The following is a 13,848-nucleotide window of genomic DNA, read 5'->3' on the forward strand; positions in this document are numbered from 1 at the left end:
CAGTTGATGGAGGAGTAAACTGACTTGGGCAGGTTTAGTATTGAACCCTGTGTGAGTGACTGAGTCTGATCAGTGGAGTTACTGACAAAAAATTGTTTCCACTCTAGTGACTGAGGGAAGTAAAGAAGATCCAGCAAGAGAGAATTCGGGAGGGAGGGCTAAAAGTAAGACCTTTGGTAAGAGTGGGTACTTCTGTGAGACTGAGGGTTTTGTAGGACAGATTGATGAGTGTGTTTCAAGTCTGCATAGGTTCTGGATTATGTATGATGGTGAAGGAGTTTCTGAGTGTGATAAGTGTATTAGGTCTGCAAGGCAGGGTTTGTCAATTATGAGGGGATGTGGGGACATTTGATAAGGGCTCTTATAGAGGTGGTGGAAATTGGCAGTGCAGTGGAAGAGTGGAAGATGCACAGATTGGAGAGCTTTTTGAAGTGAGTTTGTGCATGCTGCTCTAGTTCTTGCAGGGCAAGAGTTTCAGTCTGGAAGATGGGATGCAGGAATTTGAGAATACAGAGGAGAAGAGTTTTATATATGAAGAGGCATTGTTGCAAGGAGGTTTGGCCCTGTTTTATATGGTTTTGTAGGTCTAGGTTGGTGAGGGCTATGGACTCAACCTTTGCTAGTACCAGTCTTCCATCTACTTGTCCCCTTTCCTGCTCCAACTCCAACATCATTCCCCTTCCCTACATCTCTCCTTTCCCTCTTCCTTTCCCCCATGCCTTCCCCTTCCATTCAGTGACCCACCCCAGACACAGCCTGTTAACCTGCACCCAGAAATCCTATCCTGTCCCAACGATATCCCTACGTGCTTTCACAGGCAGTGTCATATCTTCTTCCATCCCAAACCTGCTATCTCTCCCCCTATGCACCCATCCCTCCTCTGTACCCCCACCATCCATAACGAATTGCTTCTCATGTCAGACACTGTTGCAATCTGCAGTTGGGCTACAGCAGCCGGAGAAAATGGCTGTGTGTGTGTGTGTGTGTGTGTGTGTGTGTGTGTGTGTGTGTGTGTGTGTGTGTGTGAATTGTGCTTGTGTGAATGTGTATGTGTTTTCTATTTCTGAAGACTTTTTTGTCTAAAGGCTTAAATGTCTAGCTGTGTTTTCATTGTGTCTGTCTGTAACTCAACACCTCCTCTATGTGCTGAGTAGCAATCTATCCTTTCCATAATATTACAGTTTTTACACTCATGTTTTATGACATTGACATGACTTATTTATAGAAGACTGTAGAAGCTGACTTCAAGAAAGATCAGTTTGTTTTCAGGAGACATATAGGAATACACAAGGCAATATTGACCCTCTGATATATCTTAGAAATGTATTTTCAAGAAGTAGTCAGGACAGAACCAGAAAGTTGGATAACACAAATTCCTTATTGTAATTCCATAACAGTTGTATTTAATTATGTTGGTGATCAGTTTTGAACTACCAAATTCATTTTCAAACCAGGCCTATTAAAGCTAAAATGCAGAACATTTATAAAAAATAACAATTAGAAGACTTAAAAATGCTGTTCTAAAAATCTCAATAGTTGTTGACTGAATTGTAACATACCTGCACTACAAGTGCTTGATTAGAACAACCCTTGGTTAAATACAGGAAATTTGCATGTAATACATAGCCACATGTAGTGTAGAACCAGTTTCACAATTGATAACGCCCAGTTGAACTAGACTAAGGACTAGCGCTGAAGCGAGTTCCATACAAAAACAGTTGATGTCACTAGCGTTTCAATTAGTATCCATGCATGTATGTACAGCTAATGGCATGTTGCATCCCAAATCTAAATTGTCCATGCACATCTGTATTTAGTGCATCACAAATTTTATGTGGCAGGAGGCTGGAGTTGGTGGTGGTGGTAGTGGTGGTGGTGGTGGTAGTGGTGGTGGTGGTGGTGGTGGAGGGGGGGGAGGAGGGGGGAGAAGAGAGGATACAAGTGAAGAGGAAAGAAGTACAGAAGGAAAAAGTACTATGCAAGTATGCTGGCAGGGTAGAAGGCATGTGTAGGGATGCAGTGTGAACAGCGAAGGGTATACACAGGTGGAGGATGATGGGGAATAGTGAAAGTTGAAGCCAGGGCTTTTTTGGAAACAAAGGATATGGTGCTGGGAGTGTTCCCACCTGTGCAATTCAGAACAGAGTCACTGAAGCCAAGCATATTACGTTGGGTGGTATCCTCAACAACTGGATAGTCCAGTTGTCTGTTTGCCACAGTTCTATCCAAGTGGACAGACAGCTTGTTAATTACTTTGCCCTTGAGGGATCTGGCACAGTGGTTGCTGCTAAGTTGATAGATTATATGGTTGCATTCCCAGGTGACCTGTCTTTCATGGAGTCTCAGAAGTCTGTGACAGGACTGGAGTAGTTTGTTGCGGGAGCATGAATGGGACAGGACTTCTGTCTATGCCTATTGTAGGGAAAGGCCTTGGGGGCCAGAGTGACATAGGGGCAGACAATGATATAGCATATGTTGGCAGAACATCACTTTAAGAGGGGTGGGTAGAATAGTGGAGAGAATATTTCTCATTTCAGGGCATGATGAAAGATATTCAAAACCCTGGCGGACAATGTGGTAGAGTTGCTCCAGTTTTACATGGTACTGAGTCATGAGTGGGGTGCTGCTTTGTGGCATGACATTGTGTGTGGGTGGTAATAGGTTGTTGGTGAAATAAGGCATGGTAGATCTGTCTCTGGACAAGGTGGGGTCTGTGAAAGCCTCAATGAGACACTTGGCAGTTTTGGAACTGGGGTGCTTGATCATAACATTTAGTACCCCTACCAGCAGATGTCAAGTTGGAGACAGAACAGTTGGCACAAGTGCCACAGAGGAGTAGTCCAGAATGCTGTCACAGAGGCTGTGCATAAATGTTGCAAGGGCAGAGCCACTGACCCAGGTGTTTGCCTATCTACTGCAGTAGGGTCGGCCCTGCAGTTTTTATGCAGACATCAGTTGCCTCAAACCTGGACTTTGCCTCAAGCCATGCTCTGTTTACCATGTGCTTAGTTTATTCAGTCATTCTTGCTATTTGCATTGAGTTTATTCCATGCTCATCTCTAACCACTGTTCATACTCTCCACTCTCCCATAAATCGGCTCTCATGTTGAGTTTTATTGCCTCTTCCCAGGTTCAGCTCACTGGGCTTGTAGTCAAGCTGCCAAAGCTAGTATACTAATATTTATGCTAACCGAGGTGGTTTTGTGTTATTGTCACACCTGTGCAGGTACAAAAATGGCAAAATAGGATGTATAACACTTTTCTTTATCATAGCGTTCATTTGTGGTCACATTGGACCAGCTGTTTTGCAATGTCGGCAGGAGCAGTTGTGCCTCCAGAAGCAACAACAAAAGCTACAGCAGGAGCAGATGCAAAAAACTGCTTAAACAGAATGTGGGATTGCTCCATATGCATATCAGGCAGGTTGCAAGCCATGACCCTTCAGAAAAGCCTTCTCCCTGCCATCTCTGATGCTGTTCACTGGGTTTGGCTAGACTATGGAAAGATAGAAGAATTACCTTCACCAGTTCTTGCTGCACTACCACATACAGTGTATCCTCAATCCAGCTTGTAAGCTTAGTATCCATCACTGTAGCATTGTACAAGATCTTACAGAATTTGAAGCCCTCTACCAAGCATTAGAAACTTAATTTTGAGGTTCTATGTCAGTTACTCATGCAGTATTTTAGTCATCAAACCCATGTAGTGGCAGCACGGTTGCAGTTTAACCAGCATCACAAGTGTCCTGAGAAGTCATATGTGCCATGGGTCACTTACTTGCATGGTGTCTCATGCAAGCATTAGTTCGGATGTTCTCAATGTACTGCCTTATATGTGGACTCTCTCAGAAGGGATGTGATCATCCAGTTAAGGATCAATCCAAGGTCCTGGCTAGGGTACTGGCATTGTCTGACCCTTCATTAGCTCAAACTGCCAAGATTGCATAATCACATGATCTTACAGAGGCCACAAAAGATATATTGTCTGCCTATTGGCAGGTGACAAAGTTAGTAGTGCATGGTAAACAGACACCAGTGCCCTTTGGAGTGAGCCAGGTGGCCTTGCTTTGTGTGAAACTGCCATTTGTTGACACTGTTAATAATTTGAATACAGTGACATGACAGTGATCCCTGTGTTTGCTCGCATTGGGTTCAGTGGGTTCAAGTCAATCAAAGCATCATAATCCATGGGTGTGGTATATATCAGGTTTTTGGTGTTGCTCTCCTTCCACTTCTGTAACTCGGTACTGCCCCAATCTTTATTTTGTGCGTATTCAATGGGACTGCCCCCCTGCAGGTAGATGCACTGTGTGGGGTATGCCGCAAGGTAAGCCACATGGCAAGAGCTTTTGACAGCCAATGAGCCATGGGACAATTTTCAGAAGCCTCATAATTTTCCCCTGACCTGTAGGCTGTGTCTGAAGCCTCACAAGCATTGCCCTTGCATATTCTGCTAATGTTGGTAATGGATGGGTGACACTGATTGACTTTCAGGTAGATAGTATAATTAACTTACATGAAATGTATTAACTGTTGTGAATACAGACAACCATCAGTTGTTAAGGGGATGATGATAATGAAAATTCATTATGGGCCAGGACTCAAACCCAGATTACCTGCTTTACATGAGTGGTCACTTTAACCACCTTAGCTATCTGTGCATGATCCACAGCCAGAGCCAAACTTCCTTATGTCAACATTCCTGTATTACAACCCATACTCATACACACATTATGATTCAATCTCTTTCTTAATATCCATAGTTTCTCCTTCAGTCTTTTTTGAGCATTTGTCCCAGAGAGTCAGTATCACAGTCATCATCTATACCAAGGTCACTCAACTGTCTTTTAAACTGTGTAATTCATTCATCAGTTCACTGAGAATCACAGTAATTTGCTCTGATGTAATGCTATGCAAAATATTTGGCTGCATCATTTCATGTTCAAGAGCGTCACTCAGACTGTAAGAAAAAACTTTTGATTTTGTCCAACTTGCAAATTTTCAGACAAAGATCTCAAACACAGCTCAGCACAGATATGTCTACAGTTAGCTGATGGAGTAGTATTGCCACTGTCAATAAATGGCAGAGCAAACAGTTTAACCTATTAGATTGCAGCTAGTGAATAAGTGGTCAGGATACCAACAGTGAGGACACTTACATTATGCAAGTACATATTCAGGCCCTTGGCTTGAGGGGTTAATTAGTTGCAAAGTAGCTGGTTCATCTTATATGTTACAAGTGTTGGCCAACTAGGATTTTAGGTATGTCTGTGCCTGAGGGTGTGTGTATGTGTGTGTGTGTGTGTGTGTGTGTGTGTGTGTGTGTGTGTGTGTGTGTGAGAGAGAGAGAGAGAGAGAGAGAGAGAGAGAGGGAGAGAGAGAGGGAGAGAGAGAGAGAGAGAGAGAGAGAGAGAGAGAGAGAGAGAGAGAGATGGAATATGCTGGGGATATATGAACAAAAATTTTGTATGTGAATATGTATGCGACAAAGTGTACTATATGGGAGTGTAATGGACCTCTACAACTGTATTTTGTATACTCTGTGACGTAGCATTAACTATGGACTGAAATGCATTGTTCTATGTAATGGATGTTAAAATGGATCTTGCCTTATTCCAGCACTGTTTATACTCAGAATTACTTATTTTTCTGTGCTAGTTCCAACAGGTTATGGGCACGGGCACAAGCAAATGCATTCACAGTAAGTATTCTGACATATAGAAGGAAATATCACTGCAATAGTCCTGGAAGTGTGTAGTGAAACTATCACGATGAGCTGATTGTGGTGTAGTTTAATATTTCCATTACTACCAGTAAAAATAATTGTGAAAATGAATGTGGCACAAATACCATGAACAGAGAGACATGTAGGTTGTGAGAACAATGCTACTTGGAAATTTGTTGTGGAAGAATATTTACACTTGGATAACTTATGAGACATAGTCAATGGTACATTGAAGCCCAATGAGCAAAATTACACAAATAAGGACCAGAAGAAAAGATCAAAGCTGATATTATTGATTGATTCATTAAAATATGTACACATAGAGGAAAGCTGTAATGGCAAAAGAAGTTTGGGACAAGTTACAGTGTACACTGGAAGATAGTGGTCTTACAAGAAAAGTTGGATTACTCTGTGAACTTATAATCACTTGACTGATAACTGCAAAAATGTGGATGAATATGTCAACAAGATAATATCTACATCGAATCAATTAAGGATCATTAGGTTGGAGATTGACAACGAATGGGTCAGTACATTATTGTTAGCAGAAATGCCTGAATAATGGGCATCCACAATTATGGTGTTAGAAAGCTCAAGCATACTGATTATGGGAGACAGCATAAAAGTGAAGATCCTACAGGATGTGAAAGGTAATCATTGTGACAATTCAGAGAAGAAAACAAGTTTATTCTAAGACAGAAAGAAGAAACCAGCCAAGAGCTACAACTGTCAGCAGATGGGTAACATCACATCCCCATGCTGCAAAAGCCAAGTATAAAGAAAGAAAGGTAGGACGCAAATAGTCCAGAGAGGAGAATTGCTGATCAGGGTAAGGCACTCTCAATTTATTACCCATTTGGAGAAATTAGTAATAGAGAACCAGAATGGATATTAGATTCAGGAGCATCAGGGCATATTATTAGAGACAAAACAGCTCTTTATGATGTTGCTAAAAAAAATGCATATTGGTATACCCACAGATGTGGATGGTTCCAGGCACAGTGTGAGCTTGCTGGGAAAATTTATCTTAATGTAGAACAAGAAAATATTATAGCACATGATGTTTGCTATGTAAAAGATGTTGCAGTTATGTTATTACCTGTAAGTGAAATAGCCAAGAAGGGAAACAGAGTAACCTTTGATGTAAACGTAGCAAAATAGTTAGCCAATATGGGGAAGTTACAGCTAAGGCAACAAATGAAAGGGGAATTTTTAATTTAGATACTGCTAAAGGCATAGATGAAGTTGCAAACCATTATGTGTACTCTGCAAAATGTAGGTTTCTTATGGCATAGACGACTGGGCACCTAAACAGAAAATGCATGTCATTGAATGGAAGATTGCAATAAATGTAAAGAAATATGCAAAATATGTATACAAGGGGAACAGACTAAACTACCCTTTAAGTCAACCATAGCAGAAGTACAGATGTCTTGCAGTTAATACATACAGATGTTTGTGGATAGATGGAGTGTGAATCTACAGGAAGAAGTCATTGTTTTGTTACCTTTATAGACTACTATTCTAGATTTAACCATGTTTATTTTCTAAGTTCTCAAGATCAAGTGAGTGATATTTTTTTAGAACTTTCATAATATGGTAGAAAGAGAAATGGAAAAGAAGATTAAAAACTGTGAGATCTGATAATGGGACAGAGTATACCAATCAAAAATTCAAGAAACATTTGAAGGAGCTATGAATTAGCCATCAAACCATCACCAGATACAGTCCAGCCCAGAATGAAGTAGCAGAGAGAGCAAATAGGACTACATTTGAAAAAGCAAGAAGTATGTTGATATGTTGATTGATGCTGGGTTACCGTAATGCTTTTGGGCAGAGAGGGTGTCAACAGTTGTGTATTTGATTGCTTACCAAAGTGATAAACATTGAACCCCATACAAAGTGTGGATAGGGAAGAAGTAAAATCTAAGTAAGTTAAAAGTTTTTGAATGCAAAGCTGTGGTACAAATCCTGAAACAATTGATGGGAAATTGGGACCCAAAGTCTAAGAAACATATTTTTGTAGGCTATAGTGAAGACTCACAGGGTACTGACTCATGAATCCTACGAATAAAGAGATACTGACTAGTAGAGATGCTGTATTCCTTGGGAATGATAAAAACAAAATGAAAGAGTATGGTCAAGAGAGTACAGCCACTTCTTCAACATCATCAAGTTCAAGAAATACCAGTTCTGGATAAGAAACAGAAAATGAAGACAGTGAAGAAGAAGGTGGCAATGAATACATACATACATACTATGAAGATGAAGTTCTAGAGGATCAAGAAGAGAAAGAAAATATTTTGAGATGTTCTTCTCATGTATCTAAATCTAAAGAATACCCTGATTATGAAATTTATGTATCAGCCCAATCTTTTAATAATGAACCTACAACAGTTGAAGAGTGGTCCTAACTTTCAGTGATGGCGAGAAGCTGTGGAAAGAGAATTAGAGTCATTTTATCAAAATGAAACTTTCAAGTGGGTTGAAATGTCAGGAAGTAAAAAACCATTACCATCACTGTGGGTGTTTAGTGTAAAAAATCATGAGAGTGCAGCACCAAAATATAAAGCATGACTTGTAATCAAGGGATGTTCACAAAAAGAAGGGATAGACTACGGAGAAATATTTGCACCAGTGGCAAAATATGAATCACTTAGATACCTTTTAGCCTTGGCAATAAAACAAGAAGTACTAATTCACCAAATGAATGTGATAACAGCTTACTTAAATGAGAAATTAGATGAAGAAATATACATGATCCTGCCAGAAGAAGCTAGAAAAACTCATATAGAAAAAGAGAAGATTTGATGATTAAAGAAAAGTATTTATGGACTGAAACAGAGTGGCCATTGCTGGAATGGGTGTTTTCATGAAAACCTTGCTAAAGATGGGTATGAAACAATCTAAGGCAGGGCCTGGTCTTTGTCGTAGAAAAAGAAAGAAGAGGTCACAATACTGGCTGCATGGATGGATGATTTCTTCATTCTAACTAAAGATGAAGAACAGATGAACAATTTTGAAAGACAGTTAAAAACCAAGATTAACATGCATGACTTGGGAGAGGTTAAAATATTATTCAGGTGTGAAGATTTTTAAAAATAAGAAGACAGAAGAGTTACACATAACCAATTGTCACACACAAAGAAAATTTTGAAACTGTTTGGCCTGAATGACTGTAAACCCATTTCTACACCTATGGAATCAGGAACCCAGTTAATGACCAATGAAGAACAAGTGTAGCACAATGAAAATTAACCACATTTAGAGGCAGTAGGGAGCCTTTTATATTTGTCAGAAACATGAGAGCCTGATATTACTTTCTGAACAAGTGTTGTAAGCAGATTCTGCAAAAACCCAAGACAGAAACACTGGAGAGCTGTTAAATGGATATTTAGATATCTAAAGGAAACAACAGACTATAAATTAAGACATTGTAAAATGATAAATATAAAGCTTGAGAGCTGTGGCAAGCAGCTAGGGGAAGTGAGTAGGAGAGCAGACATTCCATTACTGGATGTTGTTTTAGATTAATGGGAGGACTTATACCTTGGCCATGTAGAAGACAGAAATCAGTAGCCTTGAGCACTGTAGAAGCTGAGTATATAGCTCTGTCACACACAATTCAAGAAGCACTGTGGATCATGACTCTATTGTAATATAGGGCATAATATTAGTATGGAAAGCACCAAGATAATCTGTGACAACAAGGGAGCCATAAACATAGATGGAAACAATTTACCAGTGCCAGAACCAAATACATCAATATAAGGCACTATTTTATAGGGGATCACAAAGAGAAAGGGAATACTGAAGTATTTACGCACAGAAGAGACATACTAACCAAACCCTTGAAAAAGGAGAAATTTTGGAAGGTAGTGAGACAATATGGTTTGACTTGTGAAAGTGACATTTGAAATACATGTTCAAAGGGGGAGGGGGGGGGGGGGGAGGTTAATTTTGCGAGTGTGTATGGGGCAAAGTGTATTTGAAGGAGTGTAATGGACCTCTATGACAGTGCTTTGTATACTCTAATGCATTACCTTAACTATGGGCTGTAATTAACTGTTCTATGTAGTTTAATAGATGTTAAAATATAGCTTGCCTTATTCCCGCATTTTGCATATTCAGAATTACTTATTTCACTGTTCTAGTTCCAATAGAATACATCAATATTACAGGGGGTATTTCCAGACAAACTGAAATGTTTCTGGTTGGAGCTGTTGGTGATGGCAGTCATGATGCATGACATGTGCTTGCTTGTGTGAATGTATGTGTGTTTTCTTTGCTGAGGAAGGCTTTGGCCAAAAGCTATAATGTGAACCTGCATTTTGTTGTGTCTTCCTGCAACTCAACAGGGCATGTTTACAATGAGTATCAATCTAGGCTTTTCCTACTATTGTTGAAATGTGCTGCTGTCAGACATATTTACAAGAAAGGTAGCAAGATAGATGTTAATAATTATTGACAAATCTCACTTCTTACCTACCACTCAAACATACTAGAGAAGATTACATATGCATGAATCATATCACATCTCTCTCATAATAACATTCTTAGTTTGAGTTTGGAATTGAAAAAGGGTCATTCCATGAAACATGCTATTTGGTCAGTTCATGAATCAGATTACATAAGATTTTATTGACCCATATGTATCTTCTCAAGAGCACCCACACATTAGTTTTTGGGGGAGGGTGGGACAAGACCTGGGGGTATGGAGTGTTTGACCCATATGTATCTTCTCAAGAGCACCCACACAGTAGTTTTGGGGGGGAGGGTGGGAAAAGACCTGGGGGTATGGAGTGTTTTCAATATTTTCAAAGATGAATGGTGACTTTTAGTACCCATTAAAAAGTTCCAGTTCCTGCACTATTATAAACCTGAACAATACCAGCTTTTAAATTATTCTCTTGAAAGAAAGACAACTGGCTATGCCATTTTTTTTTAGTTTACTGATAGTTAGAGAGTGGCCTCAACCCTCACCTCCCATCCCATCCCCACTCCTACCACCCTTGCCCTGGATGATATGGGCACCCTTGTATCTTCCATGACTCGGCAAAAGTATTGGATTTCACCATTCATTGTACTGTCCTAAAGAAGCTCATATATTGTGGTAGAGATCTTGCTAGATACTGGTTTTCATAATATCTAACTAAAAGTATGTGTTATGTCACATCAAGAATCACAGAAAGTCTACACAATGAAACAGGATCTTCAGAATGTGGTATCGTTACTATAAGCTAGATCTAGCAAAGGGATCAATAATGGGTCTGTTTATATTCTTGTTGCATATAAATGATATGTCATCATATATCAAAGAAGCAGAAATAGTTCTCTTTGATGATGATGCAAGTATTATAGTCAAGCCTAATGGAGAAACTTCAACACTTGTAAATAAAATTTTCTTGAAAATTAATAACTGAGCCTCTGAAAATGGCCTGTCCCTGAACTGGAAATCATATGCTACAATCTTTCAGAATTTGAAAACAAGAGCAACATTCATGAACATAATACTAGAAGGAGAAATGAGTTACACTATCCTTTACTCGGTCCTATCGTAACACAGGAAGGACTGTGGAAGTCACCCATTGCAAATCTGAGCATCTGCTCAATGATAAGAAGATAATAAATTAATTTCAAACACAATCTGGAATCATGTCTGCTTGGCAACTTCCATGACTCCACAGAAGAATTTCTAAATATGTAATAATGTAGTCTAATTGTGATGTGTGTGTGTCTGTGTGTGTGTGTAGATTAGATTAGTTTTTCGTTCCATAGATCCGTGCTGAGGAGATCCTCATGGATGTGGAACATGTCAATTTTTTTTATTTTATTTATTTTTTTTAAAAGCTGAAATAACAATACTAATGTATGAGTATATACAATACATCATTTTTTAAGCTGAAATAACAATACTAATAGTATGAGTATATACAATACATCATTTGTTTCTATCAAAAAATTCGCCAATGGAGTAGAAGGAGTTGCCCACTAGTAAGTCTTTCAGGCTCCTTTTAAACTGATCTTTATTTGTAACTAATTTTTTATGTTTGCTGGCAAATTATTGAAGATGAGTGTTCCTAAGCAGTGGACCCTTTTTTGAACTAAAGTAAGTGCTTTTAAGTCCTTGTGCAGGTCATTTTTGTTCCCGGTGTTGTATGTATCAACTGAGCTGTTTGTTGGAAAAAGAGACATATTATTTAGGAGAAATTTCATTAAGGAGTAAATATACTGAGAGACAGTAGTTAGTATACCCAGTTCTTTGAAGAGGTTTCTACAGGACGCCCGTGAACTTACTCCACAAATAACACGTATTACACGCTTTTGGACTCTGAAAACTTTTGTTTGACTTGAAGAGTTACCCCAAACTATTATATATACCATATGACATTATGGAATGAAAGTAGTCAAAGTATGCAAGCTTTTTCATTTTTATGTCACCTATGTCTGCTAACACTCGAATTGCAAATACAGATTTGTACCCTTAAGGAATTTCTGCAGTTCTGTGGTGTGCTCCTCCCAACTGAATTTATTATTAAGTTGTAATCCTAGGAATTTAGGACTGTCAACTTCTTCTACCTGCTCTTCTTCATACTTTATGCATTTGCTGGGTAGAAACCTCTTACAGGTTCTGAATTGCATATAGTGAGCCTTTTCGAAGTTTAATGTCAGTGTGTTGGCTTTAAACCATTTATTAATATCCATGAAACTATCATTAGACACATACTGTTTATTGCAATACTTGTGTCATCTGCAAACAAAATGAAATCTGCTCCTGGCAGTGTAACTGATGAGAGATCATTAATGTACACAAGAAAAAGCAATGGCCCTAAGATGTATCCTTGTGGGACACCACATGTAATTTCTTCCCATTCTGATGATGACTGAGGACTTAATTCACTAGTCCCTTGCACTGACACCCTTTGTTTCCTGTTAGCGAGGTATGACTTGAACCATTTTGCAGCATTGCCCGTGACACCACAGAATTCTAATTTATTTAAAAGGATGTTGTGGTTCACACAATCAAATGCCTTTGACAAATCACAGAAAATACCTGCTGCTTGTAATTTTTTATTTAATGAATTAAGTACATTTTCACTGTAGGTGTAAATAGCATTCTCGATATCAGAAACCTTCAGAAATACAAACTGTGTTCTTGATAATATATTATTTGTGGTCAGATGGTTGAGAAGCTGCCTGTACATTACTTTTTCTAAAATTTTTGAGAATGCTGGCAAAAGTGAAATCAGTCTGTAGTTTTATGGTATCTCTTTATCCCCTTTCTTGAATAGAGGCTTCACATCTGCATATTTTAGCCAGTTAGGAAATGTCCCAGTTATAATTGACTGGTTACACAAGTAACTTAGAATTGTACTAAACTCTGAAGAACATGCCTTAATTAACTTTGCTGATATTTCATTGTAACCACTAGAATGCTTTGTTTTTAAAGATTTTATTATGGAAGTTATTTCTTTTGGTGAAGTGAGTGACATATTCATGTACATGAAGCTATTTGTAAAGGCTAGTTTCAGAAATTGAAAGGCCATATTTACTGATGCTGACAATCCCATTCTATCAGTAACAGATATAAAGTACTTGTTAAATAGATTTGCGACACTATGCCCATTGGTTACCAATGTGTCACCCACAATTAATGCTATTTGCTCCTGTTCCTTTCTTGTTCTACCAGTCTCTTCTTTCACTATATCCCATATTGTTTTTATTTTGTTCCCTGACATTGCAACCTTCTTCTCGTAGTGCATTTGTTTAGATGTCTGAATTACTTTTGTTAATATTTTACAGTATTTCTTGTATTTAGCTAAATCATCAGCATTGGGGCTGTTCTTGATCAACAGATACATTTTCCTTTTTGTCTTACGTTCCTTGTGTTATCCATGGTTTTATTATAGACTTATGTTTAATTTGAATAAATTTTAGAGGAAAACAGTTTTCAAACATGCTACTGACATTGTTCATGAATCTGTTATATTTTTCATTCATGTCATGAGCACTATAAACATCGTTCCAGTTCATGTGTGTGTGTGTGTGTGTGTGTGTGTGTGTGTGTGTGTGTGTGTGTGTGCATTAGAGAGAGAGAGAGAGAGAGAGAGAGAGAGATGAATT

At 38.7% G+C, this 13,848-nt stretch overlaps 1 protein-coding gene across 1 annotated transcript in view; it reads right to left on the minus strand.

The window, feature by feature from the left end:
- Positions 1 to 13,848, minus strand: part of LOC124804918 (phosphatidylinositol phosphatase PTPRQ-like) — a 424,691-nt gene that overhangs the window by 363,181 nt on the left and 47,662 nt on the right. The window lies entirely within an intron of this gene.

This window comes from Schistocerca piceifrons, chromosome 7 (assembly GCF_021461385.2).
Source record: "Schistocerca piceifrons isolate TAMUIC-IGC-003096 chromosome 7, iqSchPice1.1, whole genome shotgun sequence".
Taxonomy (NCBI): Eukaryota; Metazoa; Arthropoda; class Insecta; order Orthoptera; family Acrididae; genus Schistocerca; species Schistocerca piceifrons.